This window comes from Chiloscyllium plagiosum, unplaced genomic scaffold, assembly GCF_037043375.1.
Source record: "Chiloscyllium plagiosum isolate Xiang-an unplaced genomic scaffold, Cpla_swu_hap1 HiC_scaffold_17, whole genome shotgun sequence".
Lineage (NCBI taxonomy): Eukaryota > Metazoa > Chordata > Chondrichthyes > Orectolobiformes > Hemiscylliidae > Chiloscyllium > Chiloscyllium plagiosum.
Genome location: NW_028270155.1, coordinates 55,086,537 through 55,111,396, shown reverse-complemented (window position 1 = coordinate 55,111,396; position 24,860 = coordinate 55,086,537). Strand labels below are relative to the sequence as shown.

At 40.5% G+C, this 24,860-nt stretch overlaps 1 protein-coding gene across 1 annotated transcript in view; it reads right to left on the bottom strand.

Annotated features, from left to right (window-relative positions):
- ripor1 (RHO family interacting cell polarization regulator 1) overlaps nucleotides 1-19,193 on the bottom strand; it is a 328,143-nt gene extending 308,950 nt beyond the window's left edge. Inside the window, exon 1 of the mRNA XM_043707051.2 lies at nucleotides 19,061-19,193. The gene's annotated coding sequence lies outside the window, so the exon portion shown is untranslated. The remainder of the gene's footprint in view (nucleotides 1-19,060) is intronic.
- Nucleotides 19,194-24,860: the final 5,667 nt, after the last annotated feature.

Here is a 24,860-nt window from a genome sequence, read left to right as displayed (position 1 = left end):
TAGCCTTCAGTAGCAGTTGCTGGGCTCTTGAAGCTGGATGTCGAAGCTCTTACTACTCTCTTGTTACAGCTAAAAGCTGCATGTGAGAATCTTTTTTTTACCTTTTGACAAAGGCAAATTTGTATGTTTATGGAAATGTTACTATATTGGAACAGTTACATTTGCTTGTATTTTAATTATAGTGTATGGATGAAGTGCGTTTTGCTTCAGGCCGGTTATTTGACAAATCGAATTGCATCTGGAACACAACGCCTTACACTTACCTTAAAATAAGATACCGTTAGGATCTAGATTATCTTCTTAATATATTTTGAGAGGGTTTGGTCTGGACCATAACACTCTGCTCCTCCAAGTTTGAAAATCTCCACTAGAATCCTGTCTACTCCTGTAGCTTTTCCATTTGTCATGTGTTTAATAGCAGCTTCAACTTCTACCCCAGTCCAAGGTCATCTTTGATGGGGAGTTCGGGAGAGTTCTTTGAACTTATCCTCATCTATCATTACATTGTGGTTTTGAAGCTCATGAATGCTCCACCTGATGTTTCTTCTGTTCCTATAAAAGCATTCCATCTTTACTGTGCACCACTTTGAGGCCAAGGGGTAAAAAGAGAACAGAGAGAGAACAGTTCAGCTCAGGAACGTGCCCTTCAGCCCATGACATTGCACTGAACATGGCGCCAAATTAAACTAATCTCTTCTGCCCAGCTCTTGGTTCATATCCCTCTATTCCTTGCATATAATCATGACCTTATCTAAAAGTCTCTTAAATGCCCCTAGTGTATCTGCCTCCACCACCAGCCCCGGCAGCACTTTCCAGACTCCTACCACTCTGTAAAAAACTCTCCCCTCTCACCTTACATGCATGTCCCCTAGTAATAGACATTTCAACTCTAAGAAAAAGGTTCAGACCATCAACCCTATCTAAGCATCTCATAATTTTATAGACTTATCAAGTCTCCCCTCAGCCTCTGCCGCTCCAGAGAAAACAACCAGAGTTTTTTCTAGCCTCTCCTGAAAGTTCATATGGTAAGCCTCTTCTGCACCATCTCCAAAGACTGCACCATCCTTCCTGTAATGTGGCGACCAGAATGAACGTGTTGGGTCCGTATGTTGCCTGACGGTACTGAAGAAATTCTGGGGGTCGTGCTTTTCATCAAGGAGTTTGCAGACCCTTAGCTTTTCAATCCATCATTGGTTCTCTTAAGATGGAAATTAGGAAGAATTTCTTCTCTCAAAGGGTTTTCAAGTCTTTGGAATTGTCTTTTTCTCAGGGAGCATTGGAGTTTGGGGGATCATTGACTATATTCAAACTGAAGGGGCAAGCAAGCAAGTACCAGCAAGACCACTATCAGATCAGTCATGATATTATTGAGACACAGAGCCAGCAAATGATCTACTTCAGTTCCGACCTCTTATCTTCCTTTTTCAAATTTTGCTTTACATAAAAATAAGTTTCATATAATATTCCTCTTTGCAATATTGAGGAGGCATCAAGCTGTCAGAAATGAAAGATCACTGGGAACATTACACAATGTTATGACCAAGATGGGATTACACGGTCTCTCTAGTCTCACTACTCAGCAGGTTACAAATGGCCAATTATATACTTTCTCTGTGTTAGACTTAGAATAAAGAAGATCCAGTCAGGTTTCATTCATGAACACAAAACTATATCATACTGAATTTTTTCCTTGAAGATGCAGAACCAGTTAACACAGTTTGCAACTTGAAAATAAAATGTTTACCCCTCTAAAAAACTCAAAGTATGCACACAACACATATGTACAGAATGGGTAAAGTGAGAAAACAGATTTCTCTCGGCAGAGATTCAGTTGGGGTAATAACGCTTTCGAACCATAATGGCTAGTTCTTTAAAGGGAACAAAATGAAGGGTTGGAATGTTAAGGTGGCTGTTTGGCTGCTAGACAGTAGGCATGTGCAGATAGTTCCAGGGTCTTAACAAATACAGCTCTCTCAGGAAATACAGTATCAAAGAATCTTCCAGATAGTCTGATCAAGAGGACAATAGGATTCAATTCAAGATTCATATCAAAAGTACTTCAGAAAACTGAGAGGGGAGAACTAAGCAGCCTATTCCCTCAGTAGACTCACCCAGCTACAAAGCAAATAAAGAATCTTAAAGCAAAAAACTACAGACACAAGACATGAAACTTGGATAATTGATTTCTGAGAAGAGTGTCCAAGTAATTAGATGAAGCCATATGGTTTCTTTGAAGTGTTTTAAAAAGAAATTCCAATTTTTTTCATTGGTCCCTTTTAAAAAAAAAATCCACTTGGAATAGATTAATTTTCTGACAATCCTTCAAAAACACATGCCCTTATGAAATTATATTTCTATATGTAATTATAAAACCATCCTAACAAAAAACCAAAAAGACTAAGGATGCTTAAATCAGAGACAAAAATAGAAATTGCTGAAAAAGCTCAACAGGGTCTGACAGCATCTGTGGAGAGAAATCAGAGTTAACATTTCAGGTCGAGTCACCCTTCCTCAGAACAAAAAGCAAACTGGGAAGTATTGTACTGATATGGTGGCTACTTTTTCACTAATATCATCATGGCAGCAGTGTGTGGAAGTGGGGAAGTCATCATCATCAGGTCCAAGTTGGCCACAGGTTGGTAATTTACTGGGCTATGCTGTCAAGAGTCTGCTTAAATCAGTTCACGTGTGGAATTGACCAGGTAAAATATCTCAACAGAAAAATGAGCCACGTTGTGTTGGTCATATGGACCACACAGTGGCTGATATCTGAGAAAGTATTTAATCTAGATTTGCTTTTAGACCGAGCTAAGTAATTAATCTATCACTTGCTGCTTGGCCCACTGATTCACCAGGTTGCCACCTCATTTGTAGGTATGTTTGCACTGTTCCTGGCACAATTTTCTGCACTTCTCTTTCAGCCAGGTTCGATGGCAGAGTGGGGGATATGCCAAGCAGGAGGTTGCAGATTGTGTTGGAGTACGATTCCACTGCGGCACCTCATGGAATGCCAGATCGGTTCGAAATCTAATCCGTTTAGTACAGTTCTCGCATTACACAACATGATGGAGGGTATTCTCAATCTGAAGATGGGGTTTTGTCTCCAGTGATCACCCTTAAGGATGCAGTCTGACAGAGACATCTGCGGCAGGCAGATAGGGAGGATGAAGTCAAGTATGTTTCTCCCCCTTGTTGTTTTCCCTCATCACGTTTTACAATAGCTTTAAAAGTTTAGTACTGAATACTATACGCAATACAGAAAACATTGACTGTGGGTCAGGCAGCATCGATTTTCCTGCTCCTCGGATGCTGCCTGACCTGCTGTGCTTTTCCAGCACCACTCTGATCTAAACTCTGGTTTCCAGCATCTGCAGTCCTCACTTTTGCCTAGAAAACATTGACTGGGCAATATAATACGCTGTGCAGTAAATGGGTCACAGAAAAGAAAAACACAAAGTCATAGAGCTGCAAAGCTTGGAAACAGACCCTCTGGTCAAACTCATCTATATTGACCAGATATCCTAAATTAATCTAGTCCCATTTGCCAGAATTTGCCCATATCCCTCTAAATACTTCCTATTCATATAGCCATCCAGATACCTTTTAAATGTTGTAATTGTACCAGCCTCCATCACTTCCTCTGGCAGCTCATTCCATACACTCACCACCTTTTTCGTAGAAAGATTGCCCCATAGGTCCCCTTTAAACCTTTCCCTTCTAACCTTAAACTTATACTCTCTAGTTTTGGACTTCCCCAAACCAGGGAAGAGACTTTGTCTATTTAGGAGAAGGTGGGCCTGCAGATGCTGGAGATCAAAGTCGAGGAGTGTGCTGCTGGAAAAGCACAGCTGGTCAGGCAGCATCTGAGGAGCAGGAGAATCAACGTTTCGGACATAAGCCCTTCCACACTCTCAACTTTGTCTATTTACCCTATTCATGCCCCTTGTGAGTCTATAAATTTCTACGAGGTCACTCCTCAGCCTCCAATGCTCCATGGAAAGCAGCTGCAGCCTATTCAACCGCTCATTATAGCTCAAACTCTCCAACCCTGGCAACATCCTTGTAATCTTTTCCGAACCCTTTCAAGTTGAATGCCTTTCCTATAGCAGGGAGAGCAGTATTGAACACAGTATTCTACAAGTGGCCTAACCATTGTGCTGTATGGCAGCAAAATGACATCCCAACTCCTATAGTCAATGCACTGACTAATAAAGGAAAGCATACCAAATGCCTTGTTCACTATCATGTCTAGCTGTGACTCCACCTTCAGGCCGAGCAATGAACCTGCACCCTTTGTTTGTTTGTCTCTTTGTTTGGCAACACTCCCCAGGAACCTGTTGTCAAAGGGGTCATTGGTTCAGTAAATGAGCCATTCTTTCCCAATCACTGGAATGGTAACTGGATATCTTCGTACTGGCTTTCATTTCACTGCAAACAGAAACATTTATTGTTGACGTCTATGTCCACCGGTGAGGGCACCATTCGCTGAAGAGTTAACATCTGTTTTATTAGTTAGTTTGTTTAGATCCCAGCCTATAAAACAGTCTGGATCCACAGATTAGTGACTAAATCCACACATAGGTTGGGGGGGTGAAATGGGTGGGGAAGGTATGAGATCTCCTAAATGGTTAATTACTGCATGAAATATAGCACATTGGGGGGGGGGGGGGGGGGTAGAGTGCCACCCTCAAGAAAAATATTAAGGATTATCCTTGGTCTTAGCTGCACAGAACAAGACCTTTTATTTGAAGTATTATATCTGAAAATTGTAGTTAATTTTTAATCTTTTGAGAAGGGTAAAGGTTGATTTTCACACTACAGTGTGTAGCTTGTCTCTCAATCAACTAATTAAATCACATTAAAAACAACATTTGTAACCCTGTGATGCTAAGGAAAACTGGGAAGAGATCAGAAATTATTCCCAGGACCATCTTGTCTGATTATTTGGAACAATATCGGGTGACGTACTTAATCACCGTGCTAGACAGGGAACCATGACTGATCACTATTATGGTTCAGACATTTCTTCAACATGTCTGCTTCAGACCAAAAATATTCCAAATTGATAATGAACTAAACCTATGTTATTATCCAGAACCAAAGTTTTTTTTCCCTCTGCTGTATACACTCCAAATTAACAACTGTCCTCTATTTGTAATACCAACTACTATGATTACTCACCATATTATCCTTACATCTAACAACACAACATTGACATATTCCATTGGACTACTGCATCAATATGGCAAAACTGATATTTATTTACAGGTTGAAAAATCAAATTATGAAATAAGGAAAATGTTACAATAGTGTGTAATACTTTGAAACAAATAAAAAATGGAATTAACCTACATGGGACTAAAACATCCCAGTACAGTTCAGATGTACTGTCTGGACTAAGGCTGAGACACATTATGCTGTCACTTAAAAACATCCAAAAGCATCTGAAATCAATAGTTTCATTATCTGCAGTCAGTCACAATGACATGAGCTCCTGCACTGGATGCTGTTTGCTTGGGGCTTCCATGTTGTCCTGATCTCATGCTCCCATTAATCAAAGACCTCTCAGTTTAAACACGAAATATTACAAAATGTTTCTATCTTAACTGACTTCCATCACAAAAAACTTCATCCACAGTTATTCTCCCAGCCTCTATTTTAAAGTTTGATTAGTGAAAAAAACTTCAATTTTAGTTGAAGCTATTTTAAACTGCTTTATCAAAGACAAATATTTCCCTAATATAGACCTTAACCTTATTCCAATGTTTTAGAAAAGAAATAAAATGGTGATGAAATTAGTAAAAGTCCAATTTTGACAATTGATATAATCACTACTTTCCTTTTACAATACTTTTGCTTTTGATATTGGTCCCTCCACAGATTCAGATCTTGTCTTGATTGAAAAGCTCATGAAATGATCTGTTCTTTCATTCCCAACAATAAGGAGCTCTGCAAGAGAGACTCCGAACAACTCAACTTTTGACTCATTTGCTTTGCTGTCTCCAATTTCTCTCCCCACCATTGTCCCTGATACCAATGTAGAGAAATGGTAACAACCACAAGCAAAATCAAGTCCCATTACCCTTTGAAACTCTATCTTGTTTTTGGAATATTAATACAAACTTATTAAGAAATATAAGCATGGGTTCTCTGTGAGGCATTACAATCTGTTATCTTTACTGTAGCAACAGTAATGTTCAAAACTACAGAAATTGTTTTTGCAAAAACCTTGAACATTAATTACTTCGATAGGAAGGAAGTCAATCAGTAAGAGCACATGTCAGGAATTAGTTTCCTGTCTAGGAGATCCTGCAGATAAATACACTCTTGCAAGATGCCAAATAGTAAACAGTGTGAAAAAGTTCAATGGTATTTCCAGTAATCTAAAAGACTCACTGCATGGCTGGAAAATTTAAAATAAAAAAAGGGATGCAATTAAACATGTTTACTTCTAATTAAAATGTAATAAGCTCACATTTGTTGGCTGCTTGCCAATAACAACCATTTCGTAATTGCTTGGGTTCATCAGCTCCTTTGCAGGTCATTGAATTTATTAGTACGTGCAATACAGTATAAACATTCTAAAAAAAAAGCTGGGGGAGGGAAGAATAAAGGGAAGGAACAAACATTTGAGGTGCACATTTGTTTCAGTAGAATTATGCTTCCTACAGAATAAACAGTGCATCCTGGAGAAGAGACATGACAGAGGGCTTTGGCACAATTTCTCCTAGGACCTCTTGCCAAATAATAGCAACAGGACTATATGAGACTGAGATAGGTATCATAAGTCATGATAAAGGAGCTTGACAAACGTGACTTAAGTGTTGCTGTGATACTTCTACCAGGTTGACTCTTGGAGACATAAACATAGCACAATAGCTTTAGGGAACAGCTGAACTTTACTAAGTTTTAACATTTATAGTTAAACTACTTCAGAGCACACCAGCTAGAACAAAGACATTTTCATAGCATGATGAATTGAGTATTCATATTTCATAGCTAGGACTGTGTTTACTGCAATTCGTTGCTGGTCACAATAGAAGAAAACATAAGCAGATGAACATCAGCGTGTGTCCATCAATGAGATTACACCAGGCAAAGGGCCTGGATGTTGCAGTGAGAGTGGCAAAACAAGAATGCTCACTACTGACTTTGAAGAATATTATCCTGGGAGATCTAGTGACCTCTATGGCAAAGAGAAAACATGCATCTCTGGAAATGTAGTGGATTGCAAGTAACTAAGAGGGCATGGAATTGCAGGAAAATCAGAAAGTTTTTCCAAATAGCCAATGAGAGAACTCACACAGACAGCTAATCAGCAAAATGAAAAGCATTAGTAATTAAGTTGTTTTTAAAAATTATATAAAACAAATTAAAAATTGAATTTGAATATGGAATGAAGTTAAAAGCTGAAATGTAAGAAAAAACCTGTAAAAAATAGGTCAGAACTAATCATCATGGAGATATTTAACAACACTCAAACAAATGTCAAATTTTACTTGAACTGTCCAAACTTATAAGTTACTCAATTTGTAATTCAGCCCAGTTGTTTCGCAGATCACAACTGAGAAACAGTTATACTGACTGAGCATTGAATAACATTTTATGGGGTTTCTGGGGAGGGGAGCCCATATCACAACTGTTAATGATTCACTGCAATTTCAGGATCGATATGGTCATCTTCCCAAGAGCTAAATCTTAGAACTGCTATTTATTTCAGAAGACTAATTAAAAGATCTCCTACCAAAATCCAGGCCAATCATCCTCAAGACACCTTTTTAAAAATATAAATGTACTTATACAGCAGCCTTCACAACTTTAGGAGTTCTCAAGATGCTTTCTTAGCCAATTAATTTTTTTTTTAAGAAATGTAGTCATTGTGACAGAGGAAATTTAAGTAGCTGAATCAATACAATCTCTAATTCTTTTTGGAGTATATGGGTGATTTATTTAAGTGTGTTGTTCCTTTATTTTTGTTTTCCCATACTTGCACTCGCAAGCAAGGGGCTGATTTGTATATGGCCTGCAGGAGGACTTTTGGTTGCTGTTTTAATCACACGGTTACGCATGAGAATCAAGATGTCTCATCGCTCCATTAAATTGTGAGGAGCGATTAAACAATCTAGGTTTGGTTTTCCTGGAATTTAGCAGATCATGGGGGATCATTCAAAGCTTTCAGGCTATTAAGGACAAATAGGCGAGCATGGGAGAAACAACATCCACTAGTAAGGGAGTCTAGAACTGAAGGCAGTGTTCCAAAAATTGGAGCCATACTATTCCGGAATGAAATTAAGGAACACTCATTCATGATCAAGACTGGAAATGTTCCTTAACTTTCACCTACAAATGACAATGGATGCTTGGTCAATTGTTAAATTTTAAATCGTGGATTGAATAGATTATTGTTATCTGAAGTTATTAAGTATTATGAACCAAAGGCAAAGAGATTTAGCCTTAATTTCTTTGAATATCATAAGAGGCTTAAGGGGCTGTGTGTCCATGGTTTGGGAGACAATCAAATTTTCACTGTGTTCAGTGTCACTGAAATATCCTTCAAATTACGTTAGTATTATTATAAGTTGCTGAACTTTTGCAAACTTAAGAACAGATACTGAATTTTGACCAACCATTTGGGCCTAAAGACCCATGAATCTATAAACAAAAACTTAAAATATTGCAAATTTATTAAAGTCAATATTTAATTGTAGGTTGTTTCTGTTGGAAGTCAAAAATATAAATTTTCATGCCAACCACAAAATTATGATTAAAATTCAAAGCAATTGAAACTTCAGATACTGTATAGTATAAATCAAAACAGAACAATTTTAAATGGGATTTTATGCACAGAACATTTTCATCAATAGCTTGAGTGCACAAACACATCATGCATGCACAGCTTAAGAACTGTCGTATCAGAAGCATATCAAATCAGAAGTCCAAATTGATCACATTGAGCAACTGCAAAGTTTTCTATTAAGAACTAGGAGCTGAAGTCTACTACTATTATTTAATATGACCATGGCTACTACAATTTAGTCCCTCGAGTCTACTACTATTATTTAATATGACTGTGGCTGATCTTATCTCATCTTCAATTCCATATTCCTGTCCACTCTCTATAATCCTTCGACCCATTATGAATTTAAAATCTAACTCCCCTTAAGTTTACTCAATGTCCTGGCATCCACTACACCCTGGTGCAGTGAATTCCACAGATTGAAGACATTGAGAGAAGCATGTTCTCATCATCTCCAAATCTGCTATTGCTGATCTTGAAACTACGGCCTTATTGCCCCATGAGGAAACATTCTCTTCACATATCCGTTAATATCAAGTTTTACCCAATTGCCTCAGTAGCACAGAACAGAAAGTTTCTGATAATAACGCAACAAGGTGCATTTGAAGAAGGGAACTGCAATTTGCCAGGTACTCAAAGTACATTTTCATCTTACCAACACTTGCTCAATGTCACATTCAGTTATCATATGTCTTCTGTTTTACCACCTCTCAGCTTCACCACTTGTGTCTTTCAGATGTGTCATCAGCCAAATGTGAAGGAGGGAACCTTTTACCTCCAAGCAGCCCCCCTTTCAGTCTGCTTGCAGCTTCAAAGAGGTCATGGAACTTATAGTCTAGCTGCAGATTTAAAGCATCATGGCAGCCTGCTGGGAATCTGGAACACACCAGCAGAAGTCTCTCCTTGTGAGATCAGACCATTGATGGAATGGAACACAGATTTCCGACTACCTGGTTGATGGTGGGGTGGGGTTGGGGGGGGGGGGGCCGTGGGAAAGAGGGGGAGAGCAGGTGGTATGGATTGCCACTTGTATGCATCCTGCACATGTGCAAAGCTAAAGATGCATATTACACAAAATGTCTGCTCATTCTGAGGAGTCCCATCACAAAATTACTGAAATTTTCAGTTCTGGCATATGGTCTATCAGTGGCCTACCTGTGCAGTTAACTAGAAGATCCTGGATGTGTTTGTGTCTGTGTGCTGGAAGAACTCAGAGGGCATGTACTTGGAGGTGGTGGTCACTTTAATGCAAGATCATTGGGTTCAAGAGCAGGTCTTCACCAGGTAGGCAACAGATGTGACAGGGTAACCTCAGAATCTGGAAGAGGTGAAGGAAGCCATGCATCTGCCTGTACAAGTTGCTACTTCTCTGCTGACATCCTACAGGGAGAAACAGCACGTGGTCACTGACAGTCTTCCAGACCCTTGTTCAAGGTCAAATCTAATGAAGCTCCAGCCCTCGGTGCCACTCATTCCGTTCTTGAATCTTGTACCAAAAGAGAGAGATTTTCATAGTGGGAAGTCAAAACCAGCTGTGAACACTACAATTGTGTACTTTTCAGATTTTTAAGTGAATTGCCATTCTTTTCTCATCTTAGTTTCAATTGTGTGTAGTTTCAGAATACCTGGGAAACTCCTGCACTGCCCACACCAACAACACCTGCCCGCTGGGAGGGAGTTACATGCAAACAGCCAAGGTTGCCAGAGTTAAATGTGAACATCAGTGTGTCGGAACAAGCTTTCTGGATTTCTCCAACAACTTTAATTCCCCCCCACCTGAACCCTATCACGTTGGAAGTTCAGATTTGGTCACAGTCAGGAGTTTTTTCTAACAGGAATTGCGCAGCTATAAGCCAAAGCCGAGAACACCAAAACAGTGACTCATCTCTGACTATTCTTTTCTTCTGCACCTATCAGATTTTTTTTCAGAGCAATGTTGACAACAGCTTGGGAACAACATATTAGCTTGATAAGGAGATAAGTGCAAGTCAACTCACCACCTGTGGGCCTCCTGCAATTAATCAGGTGATGCAAAAGAGAAGGAATGATGTAGAGAAGCTGGTGTTGGACTGAGGTGGACAAAGTTAAAAATCACACAACACCAGGTTATAGTCTAACAGGTTTATTTGGAAGCACTGGTTGTGATGAAGGAGCAGCACTTCAAAAGCAAGTGCTTCCAAAAAACCTGTTAGACTATAACCTGGTGTTGTGAGATTTTTAACTTTGTCCACCTCAGTCCATTCCTGATGAAGGGCTTTTGCCCGAATCATCGATTTTGCTGCTCATCGGATGCTGCCTGAATTGCTGTGCTCTTCCAGCACCACTGATCCAGAATCTGGTTTCCAGCATCTGCAGTCATTGTTTTTACCTGTTAGACTATAACCTGGTTTGTGAGATTTTTAGAAGAGAAGGGAAAAGCACAGATTTGTTTCTCTCAACAGTCGCAATTTGTTAACATTTTCAAAAATTTCTAAAGCTGCATACTGGTCAGTGGTATCTGTTTTGGCAATATAGCTATAAAATCCTTTTGAAAATTAATAGTAGTAGGTTATTTCACAAGTAGTCTGTCTGGATAAGGCTGAATATTGCAGGCAGACAAGTGGCTTTACTTTCAACCACTGACATAGTTCTTACATTCTCACCTACATTTCAAACCTTCCAGTGTCATGCAACATTCATGATGCTTAATGAAGAGTTCAGGAGGGTATGTCAGCTGCAGCTGCTGTACCTAATAATGATGTGCCAACTTAGTGAAGCCACAAAACAGGATGACTTCAGTGCCAAACAGCATAGGTACGTGAGATAGACAGAGCCGAGTGATTCCACAACCAATAGATCAGATCTAAGCTCTGAATCCTGCAACATCTAATCGCGAACGACGGCAATTAATCAGTTCACCAGAGGAGGCGGGTCCACAAATACCCCAACCTCAATGATGAGGGAGCCCAGCTCATCACTGATGCATTTGCAACAATGTTCAGGCAGAAATGCCAATTAAAAGATCCATCTTAGCCTCCTTCAGAGATGTTCAGCATCATAGCTGCCAGTTTTCAGCTAATTTAATTCACTCCACATGATATCAAGAAAAGGCTAGAAGGGTTATGGGACCAGACAACATTTTGGAAATAGTACTGAGGACTTGTCATTCAGAACTTGGAGCATCCCCAGCCAAGCTCTATCTGACAATCTAGAATAGCCAACTCTACCAAGTACCACCTTATTGATCTATTCTTTATCATATAGTGTTGGAAAACATCATCAACAGTACTGTCATGAAGCACTTGTTTGCAATAACCTATTTACTTACACTGAGTTTAGGTTCTACCAGGGTCACTAAACCCCTAACCTCATTACAACCCTAGTTCAATGATGAAAGCCACATGTCACAGTGTGGCATCAGGGAGCCCGAGCAAAACTAGAGTCAATGAGAATTGGAAAATTCTCCAATCGTTGGAGTCATACCTAGTACAAAGGAAGATGGGTGTGGTTGTAGGAGGTTAGTAATCTCAACTGCAGGACATCTCTGCAGGAGTTTTTTTTAAAAAGAACCTCTTACACTCCTGTTTTTTTTTCCCAGGATGTCTGGCCCTCTTTTTTTTTATTTTTTTAAGTTTCTTAAAACATTTTTTAACTTCTGTAATGTTTTTCTTCTTATTTTCCCCACACTACTGCCTAACTGCGGTACTGCTTATTTTTCCCCAGCACCCACGTCATGTGTGTGCAGATATTGGACACAGTGAAGAACAACAAGTGTGTAAATCTTTATTTATATTCCACTACCAGGAAGAAAGGAAACACCCAAGTGGCCAGTGACAAGTTCTCGACAAAGGGCAATGCTGTGTGATCAAAAAGTGAAGGGGAGTGGCAGCGATTAAGTCAAAATAGAGTTGGAGGGGGAAATAAAACACTCTACTCCCTGCGATGCCCATCTCTCCTTGAAAATCCCAAGGGTGTTGGTGGACACCACATGCTCTTTCTCCAGGGGCACACGGCCTCAGGGTAAAATCCTAAGCCTAACCACCTTCAGCTGGTTCATCAACAACCTTCCCTCCATCATAAGGTCAGAAGGCGGCGGGGGGGGGGGTTTACTGATGTACATCATTCAGCACCATTCCCGACTCCTCAGATACTAAGCAATTAAGGTTCAAATGCAGCAAAATCTGGACTGCAACTGGGTTTAGGTTAACAGATGGCAAGTAACATCTTGGCCATCACCATGTCCAACAGGAGAGAATCAAACCAATGCCTGTGATATTCAATGGAATTGCTATTATTGAATCCCTTACAGTTAACATTGAGGGACACATTGACCAGAAACTGAACTGGACAGCCTTATAGGTAATGTGGTTAGAACAGCAGGTCAGAGGTTAGGAATCCTGCAGGCAGCAATTTACTTCCTGACTCCAAAGTCTCACCATTATATAGAAGGCACAAGTGAGGAGAGTGATGGAAACTCTACACTTATCTGGATGAGACCATCTCCAACAACACCCAAGAAGCCAGACACCACCCAGGACAAAGCAGCCTACTTGATTGGTACCACATTCACAAACCTTAATTTCCGGCACCACTGATGATCAGCAGTATTGTTTACCATCCAAAAAAATGCAATGCAGAAATTCACCAAGGCTCAGCACCTTCCAAAGCCACAATCTCTACCATCTTGAAGGACAATGACGTCAGTTACATTGGTACACCATCCCTTTCAAGTTCCCCTCCTGATATGGAACTATATCATTGTTCCTTAAAAGTCACTGGGTCAAAGGCCTGGATCTCCTTCCCCAACACTGCTGTATGTCTACCTACACTAAGTGAAATGCTGTAGTTTAAGAAGGCAGATCACCACCCAGTTCTTGAGGGCAATTAGAAATGGATAATAAATGCTGGCCAATGATGCCCACATCCTATGAACAAATAAAAATAAATTCATAAATCAAAAGCACCCAGGGCTTCCTGTCTTCCATTCTGTAATTGAAGGTGTGGACTCCATTTTACTGTAATCTTAAACACCTGAAAAACAAAAAAATTGAAATTTGGTGTTGCCCACCCTTGTTCCTAGTGTGAAGATGATGATGCAGACATAACAGGGGCTCAAACCGGGAAACTTGACAGCAGTCGAAATGTTTGCCTTGGGTCTCATTTGAATGGGTTTTGTGGCACGCTATCACATCACTCCTCAGCCCACCTGTTTGACTTCAGGCCATCTACCTCGATAAGAACAGTGTGGTCACACTGGGGGAGGGGCTGACAGGGATACTCTGAGCACACTGCTCCTCCTGACTCTACAGCAACATTTTAATGAAAAAGTTCCATTTTCATCACTTTCTGAAGGGCAATTAAGGATAGGCAATAGATCTGGGCCTTGCCAACAACTCTCTCTCCATTTGGAAAGAATCATTTTCCAAATTTGTTCTTTAAATTCATTCACGGGATGGGGGCATTGATGGCCAGGCTGGCATTTTTGGCCCATCCAGAGGGCAGTTAAGAGTCAATCACATGACTGTGGGTCTGGAGTCACATGTAGGCCAGATCAGGTAAGGATGGTAGTTTCCTCCCCTCGAGGACATTAGTCATTACCAAGCTGGATTTTTCCAACAGTTGACAATGGTTTCATGGTCATCGTCAGACTCAATTCTATATTTTTATTGAATTCAAATTCCACCATCTCCTATGGCAGGATTCAAACACAGGTCTCCAGAATATTACCTGGGTCTCTAGATTAACAGCCCAGTAATAAGATCACTAGGCCATTACCTCCCCATAATGGGTCTGATCTATTTAGAATATACACGTAACTGGCCCTGGGCTGTTCTGCCTTGAAGTGTGTCACCACTATACTGTTTAGTTCTGGAAAGCTTTGTAACAATGAGCACTCTTAAGCCCAGAGAATACTCTGAAGTTAAATTGACAAAACAGAGATTTCGTTAACTCATTTGGTGCTGAGAGAGATTTTCAGCAGATTAATATCAACTCTGAACACATTGCGAAGCACAAAGAATCTTTACAAAATGGCCACAAAACCCCCAATAACCTGCTGAAAGGTGTTCTCCATATTAATGGTCACTTAGTAATATTACTGTTCAAATTGAAAAAGATCTACAACTGCAACTAGATCCTTACAAGAGGCATGTTTATTATTGCAATGAAAGCAATGTTTTTAAAAGGGAGACCCCCTTGAAAAAGTTTTTTTGTGTGTTATGTGTCTCAAAATTGTAACAATCATTATTTTAAAATTAATTTATGATTACACTGCATATACTGCACACAGGAAATCAGCATCATGTGGTACACTCATGTTTCCCATTCCATACACCATCTTTGGCTGAGAGAGTCTAATTTGCCATTAAGCATTAGCCAAAATTACTCTGTAGCCTGTCCATGGCAGTTTTCCATGAGTGTTTTCCTACTGATTCTCTCTCATTTCCTTCCTATAGGGAAACACCTGGTTTTGCTTAGTGCATCCTCATGGAAACACAGCTGACACTAGCAGCACAACGACTAAGCAAGAGGTCACATTATAAATGGCCATGAGTTGTTCTTCCAGCAGACTGTGCCACCTTCAAAAGAACAGTCAAAAGATTAAAAAGTAGATTATTTAATTTCCTACATTTTACATACACAAGGTGTGATGCTGTGAAACCGAACACTTTGCATTTCAAATAAGTACATATTTGGTTGCTTCCAAAACTGGGTGCACAGGATGGCTATGACATCCAGTGTGTGGTCCCATTTCATTCTGGAAACTTTACTGATTCACTTCAACTGAATGTTGCACTCAGCCTGTCTGCTAAGTTATTCTATGCCTCTCTGCAGTGGAGTGGTGGGTGTCTCTGAAGCTAAGCAAAGACATTCAAAATTGAAAGCCATTGAGCCTTACTATTCACAATACTGCTTGCCTGGCTTTACTATGTTCTCTTAGTGACTGGCAAAGCAGGAAGAGAAATTGGGCAATCTTTCTTCACATTATTGCAGTTCTCACTCTACACGGTCTGCATAACAAACAATATTTCTTCCCCTAATGTACTGTTTCACTAAACACTAATCCATGTTCTTCTCTTTGATTTCAAATGTTGAGACCATGGAGATATAACAGCCACTTAAGAAAAGGCCAGACTTCCTGAAGATACGATCATGTTTGTTCTGACCCTAGTAAGCACTTATTTGGAAATTTATACTACACACATTTTAGAAGCTAGGTTACAAGGGAATCTTAACATGGTGACTCCCTCGGCTCAAGCACCTTCCAAACCCATGACCACTTCCACCTACAAGGACAAGGGCAGCAGGTACTTGGGAACACCACCACCTGCAAGTTCCTCTTTGAGCCACTCACCATCCTGACTTGGAAATATACCGCTATTCCTTTACAGTTGTTCGGTCAAAATCTGGAATTCCCTCCCTACTGGCATTGTGGGTCAACTCACTGCAAATGGACTGCAGGGATTCAAGGAGGCAGCTCATCATCACCTTCTCAAGGGCAAATGGGGACAGACGATCAATGCTGGCCAGCCAGTGATGCCCAAGTCCCACAAATGTAGAAAAAAATATATAGGGCAGAAAGATTTTGTCACAAGTGCCAGTTCACTGCCAAATGAGAACACCTTCCATTCTGCAAAAGATGCAGATACAGAATTTAAGCATGCTGAAAGCGGCCGAGAGACACACAACAAATTCACAGTGCACCATGTAAATAGTCAGCAAGCTTGCGGACTTAACTTCAGCCAAAGCTTCACGGATAGTATGGAAAATATTCCGCCCAAAATGGACCAATTGGTCAGATCCAGAACCACAGCATCAGCATGTGCCTTGGTGGAGGCCACTACACTGGGGATCAAAAGTGACACATCGCCCACAACATCACATTACCCCTGTGATGAATCCTCTTGAAGAGTCTGGGAGGATCACTTTCCTCATTTTATAATTCTGGTCATGAGGTGTGATATTACTGGCAAGGAGACTACCCTAGAGGAGCTGCTGCTGAACCGCTTGGGTGGGTAATTTCAAACATTGCAGTTAACAGTCAATCAAATCCATCCTGGCACTACTAAATAGATTTACAGATTTCCTCCCCTAAACCAACATTAGATAACCAGATGGGTTTTTAAGGCAATCCAGCGGTTACGTGGTTAACATTATGCAGGACTATATAGCATAGAAATAGATTATTTGATTCAACTAGAACATGCCTCTCGATCCTGATCCTATTTTTTTCTCATCTAAATATACAATCATAACCAGCTCTTCCCTTCACCCTCAAATCGCTCCAAATATAATTATTCCATATTTAGTTAGTTAACTAACTTAATTTCCAATTGCCATGGTGGAATTTGAAATAGTCATTGGATCATTAGCCCAGACTAGTAGTCCAGTAATTTGATCACTGTATTATCAAATCTGATCCCAGTAGAGTCCAAGGAAAAGTCACTTACTGTCCGATCTCCCATTTTCTGTATGTTGGAAACGGACTGAAGACAGTGAAGTCATCATATATAATTTCTGGTTTTTCAATATTTAAGATTAGTACCTTATCTTCCAACTCTAACATTTGTCTTATAACTGTCATGCTGTTATACATCACCCACAAACCATTCATCAGCACTCATAGCCCTACAAATCACACAGAGCAATTTGATACCAACAGAATTCCCAGACACTCTCCTTACCTCAGGCCATCTCAGCATGGTAGCAACGCTCTCATCAGTCTGGAATCAGCATGACTTTTTAAAGCAGCTACATTTTCAATCAATTTGAACACTTGTATGTGAAATTGCTTACTTCAAAGTTAAAAGTCACACAACACCAGGTTATAGTCCAACAGGTTTAATTGGGAACACACTAGCTTTTGGAGTGCCTGATGAAGGAGCGGTGCTCCAAAAGCTAGTGCTTCCAATTAAACCTGTTGGACTATAACCTGGTGTTGTGTGATTTTTAACTTTGTACACCCCAGTCCAACACTGGCATCGCCAAATCTTGCTTACTTCAAGTTTTGGTAAGGAAAACTCAGAATGGCAGAGTTTGAAAGAATATCGTGTTCCGAAGAATCATGTTGGACTCAAAATGTTAACCCTGCTTCTCTCTCCACAGATGCTGCCAGATCTGCTGAGTTTCTCGAACATTCCCTGTTTTTATTTCAGATTTCCAACATCTGTAGTACTTTGTTTTTAGTCAAAAGAATATTTCTTCCCGAAGATTGTTAATTTTCTGATTGAAACTGAAAACTAACCTCAGAGTAGTACAGGGCTCACATTCAAGTTACACTGTGAACTTAATACTTTGGAAAAAAAAACAAAGTTGATATTCAAAGAGAAAAAATATAATCTTGCATTACAAAACAAACAAACATGTGAAGATTGTGATTTTCTCTTGCTCCTCAAGGGGGCTACTATTTAACATATGGTTTGGTGAATAGGTAAATAAAGTCGACTGCGAAGGAAACAGTTTAGAAATGGCAAACTGTCATTTGTAGAGTAAAAGATAGAAGTACTATTCAGGTGGGAAAACTACAGGCTAGCTTTGGTACATCTCATACAGTAACTAGGTTTATTGAAAGCAAATGTTTTCTTAGAGAAATCTTATGCAGAACGGCGGATGTGAATATCTTTTACTGGCAACTCTTAAACTGACATGGGGTAAAATAACAACATTCTGTACAGAAGGGTGAGGGTTTCCGGATAAATCCCCCCTCGTTCCCATAGCAACTAAACTCCACTTCAAGTCAGAACAACATTTCTCGACAACCTCAATTTCAAGAAGCAAAACGTCAAGGGATTAGAAAAAAAGGTTCAAAAGATTAAAACAAAATACACAGAATAAAAAGTATCGCAACTAGAATACAAATGACACTTTAGTTTTGACAATCTGCACGTACCCCTTGAACTACTTCGGGGGTGTGGGTTAATACTCAAGTTTGCAATTCTTAACAACAAATAAAGACTTAAAGAGAGGTTTTACCAGATTGCCGAGCCAAGAAATAAAATAGGACGTGATGTGCTTAAGGCACTATTTTGTGTGTGTGTGTGTAAACTAAAAAGCGGTGTCTCCTGGTCACAGTGAATTTGCCCATTGCCTGCTCTCATTCCACGCGAAGCAGTGAATTACCACTTTGTAAACTGCAATTACAGCTGCTCCCCTGTCACCTCTAACTCTCATTCACCGTGTCGTACAAAGCTCTGCAATGCTAAAGTCACCACCTGCAACCTCCGGCGCCGCTTCCTGAAGATAATGATTTCAAAATTATTTCCACAGCTGAAAAAGGCAGCTTACCTTTCACTTCCAGACCGAGCAAGGCGGGGGGTCACCGCGGACAAATAGCTCAATGGCGGTGCCTCTCTCTCTCACAACTTTCCAGTTCGCGAAGAGGGAAAAAAACGAGGTCTTCAGAAAATCCCTGTTGCAGCTGTCAAACCAAACGCTGAACTGCCAGGAATCGGTGGAGATTGATCAACTGGGCAGGCAGGACACAGGACCAGGGGGCTCCTCCTCAAAATGCACCACGCCCCGCTACTCTCCAGCTCCTTATTCCTGTCGGGAAAAACCAATTCAACATCTGAATCCAATGGAAAACGACGTTATTTCTTTGTTGTCATAGTCAAGATGGGAAAGAAAGACAGACATTTCGTCTGGAATCTCGTCAGATAATTCTTGAAGAGTACAACACCCCATATTAAAGTAAATGAGAAATTAGTGGGTTGATCGAAGTGGGCTAGTTTTGGATTTTTTTTTGAAAATGCGAAATTGAAGGAGAAGCCTGTTCACCACGTAGCTAGGACAACCAGGAACAGGACTTAAATGTGGCAGAGACAGGACCAACGCTGGACTAATAATCCATAAGACTCCAGGGTCATGTTCTGGTCACCAGACTTCAAATCCCAACATAGTAGATGTTGGAAATCTAATTCAATTAAAATCTGGAATTGAAAGTCCAATGATTGTTGTAAAAATCCATCTGATTCATGAGTGTCCTTTTGGGAAGGAAACTGCTGTCCTTACCTGGTCTAGCCTACATTTGACTCCAAACATCCAGCAACATGGTTGACTCTTCACTGAAATCTGGACTGGCCAAACCTTTAGTCATGTCATCACTGAGGGATTAAACTGAACGAGCACCTGGCATTGACCAAGGTACAGAACACGACGACAACAACAAACAAAGTCCTGTTGACCCTACAAAGTCTTCCTTACTAACATCTGGGAGTTAATGCCAATTTGTCCCACAGACTAGTCAAGCAACAGCCTGACGTAGGAATTATACCTTACAATGTCTCAGCTAAGAGAAAGCGAGGACTGCAGATGCTGGAGATCAGAGCTGAAAAATGTGTTGCTGGAAAAGCGCAGCAGGTCAGGCAGCATCCAAGGAGCAGGAGAATCAACGTTTCAGGCATAAGCCCTTCTTCAGGAACCTGAAGAAGATTCCTGAAGCAGGGCTTATGCCCGAAACGTCGATTCTCCTGCTCCTTGGATGCTGCCAGACCTGCTGCGCTTTTCCAGCAACACATTTTTCAGCTAATGTCTCAGCTAACCCCATCACCATCGCTGAGTCTCTAACTGACAGGACAGACCCAGCAGATGTGATTGCACAGTGGTAAATGGCTGGGAGAGATTCCTCAACATTGACTCTGGACCCTATGAAGTCTTGTAGCATCAGATAACACATTGGCAAGGAAACCTTCAGTTGATTATCATGCTCCCCCTTCCTCAGCTGATGAATCAGTCGTCTTTCATGTTGAAAACTACTTGGAGAAAGCACAGATTGGCAAGAGCACAGAATGGACTTTGGGTCATAGACTTCAATGAGGAGAAAGTGAAGACTGCAGATGCTGGAGATCAGAGTCAAAAAGAGTGGTGCTGGAAAAGCACAGCCAGTCACACAGCATCCAAAGAGCAGGAGAGTCAATGTGTCAAGCATAAGCTCGAAATGACATTCCTGATGAACCTCATTGCCCAAGAGTGGCTCGGCAATAATGAGTGTCAAAGGACATAACTGTAAGATTGGATCTGCAGCAGCCGGTGAGGGAACCAACAATTGGGAAATACATACTTGACGTCAGGCTCACCAATCTGCCATCTGTAGATGCATCTGTTCACAATAGTTTTGTTCAGAGTGACCACCGCACTGTCCTCATGGACAGAAATCCCTGTCTTCACATTTCCTCCTTCCTCTTGGTTGGCATTTCCCCACTCTACCATTACCATCAAGCCAGAAGATCAACCATGGTTCAATGGTGAGTGCAGGGGGACATGCCAAGAACAGCAGCTGGCATACCTAAAGATATGTCAATCTAGTGAAGCTACAAATAGGATTACTTTTTGTCAAGCAACAAAAACAGCAAGTGATAGAATAAGGCTATGTACTTCCACAACCAAAGGATCAAATCAAATCTCTGCAGTCTTGCTACATCTGGTCGTGAATGATGATGGACAATTAAACAATTCACTAGAGGAGGAGGCTCCACAAATATCCCCGTCCTCAATAATGGGGGAGCCCAGCACATTTGTGCAAAAGATAAGGCTGAAGCTTTCACAGCAATCTTCAGTCAGAAGTGCTGAGTTGATGATCCCACTCATCCTCCTGCAGAGGTATCCAGCATTATAGATGCCAGTCTTCAACTATTTCAATTCATTCCATGTGATCTCAAGAAACAGTTGGAGGCACTGGATGCTGCAAAACCTATTAGCTCTGACAGCATTCCAGCAATAGTACTGAAGACTTGTGCTCCAGAACTTGCCGTTCTCCAACCAAGCTATTCCAGTGCAGTTACAACACTGGCATATATCCAACAATGTGGAAAATTGCCCAGATATATTTTGTACACTAAAAGTAGGACAAATCCAATCCATCCAATTACCAACCTGTGTCTACACTCAATCATTAGTAAAGTGATGGAAGGTGTCTATTAAGCAATCGACAGTGCTATTAAACAACCTGCTCACTGACAGGTTTAAGTTCTGTCAAGGTCACTCAGGTCATGACCTCATTGAGCTGAATTCAGGAGGTGGGGTCAGAGTGACTGCTGGTGGAATCAAGACTGTATTTTACCCAATGCAGCAAAACCAGATACAATGGCATTCAAGGTAAGCTGTCCTCTGATTGGAGTCATACCAAACATATAGGAAGATGATTGTGGCTGTGGTGAGTCAGTCATCTCAACTCCAGGGTATCTCTGCAGGAGTTCCTCAGGGTAGTGCTCTAGGCCCAACTATCTTTAGCTGCTTCATCAATCACTTTCCCTCCATTATAAGGTCAAGAAGTGGGGATTTTTGTGAATAACCAAACATTGTTCACAACCATTCACGATTCTTGAGATTCTGAAACAGTCTTTGTCTGAATGCAGCAAGACCTGGATGATATCCAGATTTGGGCTAACAAGTGGCAAGTAACATTTGCACCATGTAAATGCCAAACAATGACAATCTCTAACAAGGATCATTGCTCCTTGACTTTCAATGGTATGGCCATCAGTGAATCCCCCAGAATCAACAGACGAGAAACTAAATGGACCAGACTGGACTGCTAGGAATTTTGCAGTGAATAGTTCACCTCCTGACTCCTCAGAATCTGTCCACTACCTACACGACACAAGTCAAGAGAATGGTAGGGTACTCCCCACTTTCCTGAAAGAATGTAGCTCCAACAACACTCGAAGCTCGGCCACCCAGGACAAAACAGCCTACTTAATTGGCACTACATCCACAAGCACTCAGTAACAGCAGTATGTACCACTATAAGATGTACTGCATAAATTCACCAAAGCTCTCTGGTGTTCATTCCAAACCCATGACCATTACCATGTAGAAGGACAAGGGCAGCCAATACGTGCAAGCACCTGCAAGTTCCCCTCCAAGGCACACACTATTCCTGAGTTAGAGATATATTGTAACTCCTTCAGTGTCACTGGGTCCAAACCCTGGAATTCTCTTTCAAAGCAGCAATGTGGGAATATATACACCAAATGGAATGCAGCAGTTCAAGAAGGCAGCTTCACAAGTGGGTAAGTGATAAATATTGATCTAGTCAGCAATGCTCACAATCCACAAATGAATAAAACAAACATCATCTATTTCGGCCAATATATTAAAAGTAAAAGATAAATGTAACAGTTCCTTGAGGAAGGACTAAAAAGTGAAGGTGCAATTTAGAAAAAAATGGAAGACTTGTGTTTACATTGCATGAGCCACTGAGCACTTTACAGCTAATAAATACTTTTGAAGTGTACATTGCAACAATATTTTTTATTCTTTCATGGTATGTGGGCATCGCTAGCAAGGCCAGCATTTATTGCTCAACATTAATTGCCCTTGAGTGCATTGTGTGGCTTGCTAGACTACTTCAGAGGGCACTTAAGAATCAAACACATTACTGTGGGTCTGGAGTAACAGATAAGAATGATACATTTCCTTCCCTAAAGGATATCAGTCAACCAAAAGGATTGATGTTAGTCATTATGGTTACCATTATTAAAACTACCTTTTTATTCCAGATCTTAATTAATTGAATTCAAATTCCGTCAGTTACTGTGGTGAGATATTGAGCATGAACCCATGTCTTCAGCTTTGACAAAGGGTCAGTTAGACTCGAAACGTCAGCTCTTTTCTCTCCTTACAGATGCTGCCAGACCTGCTGACATTTTCCAGCATTTTCTCTTTTGGTTTCAGATTCCAGCATCTGCAATAATTTGCTTTTCTTCAGAGCCATTGTCTGAATGTCTGGATTGTAGTCCAAATTCATAAAGTCATCTAGCATAGAAACGGACTCTTCGATCCAACGAGTCCATGCTGACCATGTTCCCAAACTAAACTTGCACCACTTACCTGTGTTTGCTCTATTTCCTTCCAGACCTATCTTGTTCGTGTACTTATCTAAACGTCTTTTAAATGTTGTAACTATACCTACATCCACTACTTCCTCTGCCAATTCAAGTCACACATGAACCATTCTCTGTATATAAAAACATTGCCCATCATGTTCTTTTTAAAACTCTCTCTTCTTAGCTTAAAAATATGCAGCCTAGTCTTGTGTTTCCCACACTTTAGGAGAAAGACCCTAGGTATTCACCTTATCTATGCCCCTCATAATTCAGTACCACTATACAAGCCTGCCTCCTGCAACACCCTTTGAAATGTAGCAACATAACTTCCAACTTGCATGTAATAAATACTTCCAAAGAGCAATGTAGCAATAATCAGAACTTGTGATTTTGATTGTGGGATAAATATTGTCTGGATCACCAGTAATAAGTCCCTGCTTACATTCAAAATAGAGCCAAGGTTTTTTCACATCAACCCAATAGCCAGATGGGGCAACGTAGAAAGCACCTTCTACACTGCAGCACTCCCTCAATATTGCATTGCAGCGTCAGCCTGAAGCAGACCTGAACCAGGAACATTATAACTCAAGAAGTGAAAGTGCTACCAATGTTGTGTTGGATGACACAGAGTGAGATGTATTCTGGAAAGAATATTCCATTCACTCTAGATGATTGCAATACTAATCTTATACTTTTGAACAATAATGTGATGATGGATTAGTCATGTGCAATAAAACACTGCTATAGTGGCTAAAATGAGGATACATTGAGTTCAGAACAAAGCAGTTTAAATTTTGGCTTTCTGTTAAAGCCATTATTGCAGTAAATATGGGAAAATGCTACATTTATTTTCTTTTTAACAATCTTTTCATGCCCAATTACTCTGCAATTCTTGTTTCTTTCTTTTTCACTGCTAAAAACGCTGACTCCCTGTTAACTATTGGTTAATAATTATTACAATGATGACTTTTGGTGAGTAGTTAAGCAACTGGAGGCTTTGTACTGGAGCCCAATATATCTTCAACTCATTATAGAAAAATGCATTTCCAACAAGGGACAACTGGAGAGTACTAAGGAGTAGGCACTCAACTAAAGGATGTTGAGGGCTGTTGCTACGTCAGTATTAAAGTCCAAGATCGATGAATGTATCATAACTGGGCATTACTGAGTTCAAATGTTTTTGATCTGCACAGCTTATTAATTCAAAATATAAATTTGCTGAATTTTTAGGTGAGTGCAAAAGGGCTATGATGACAAAG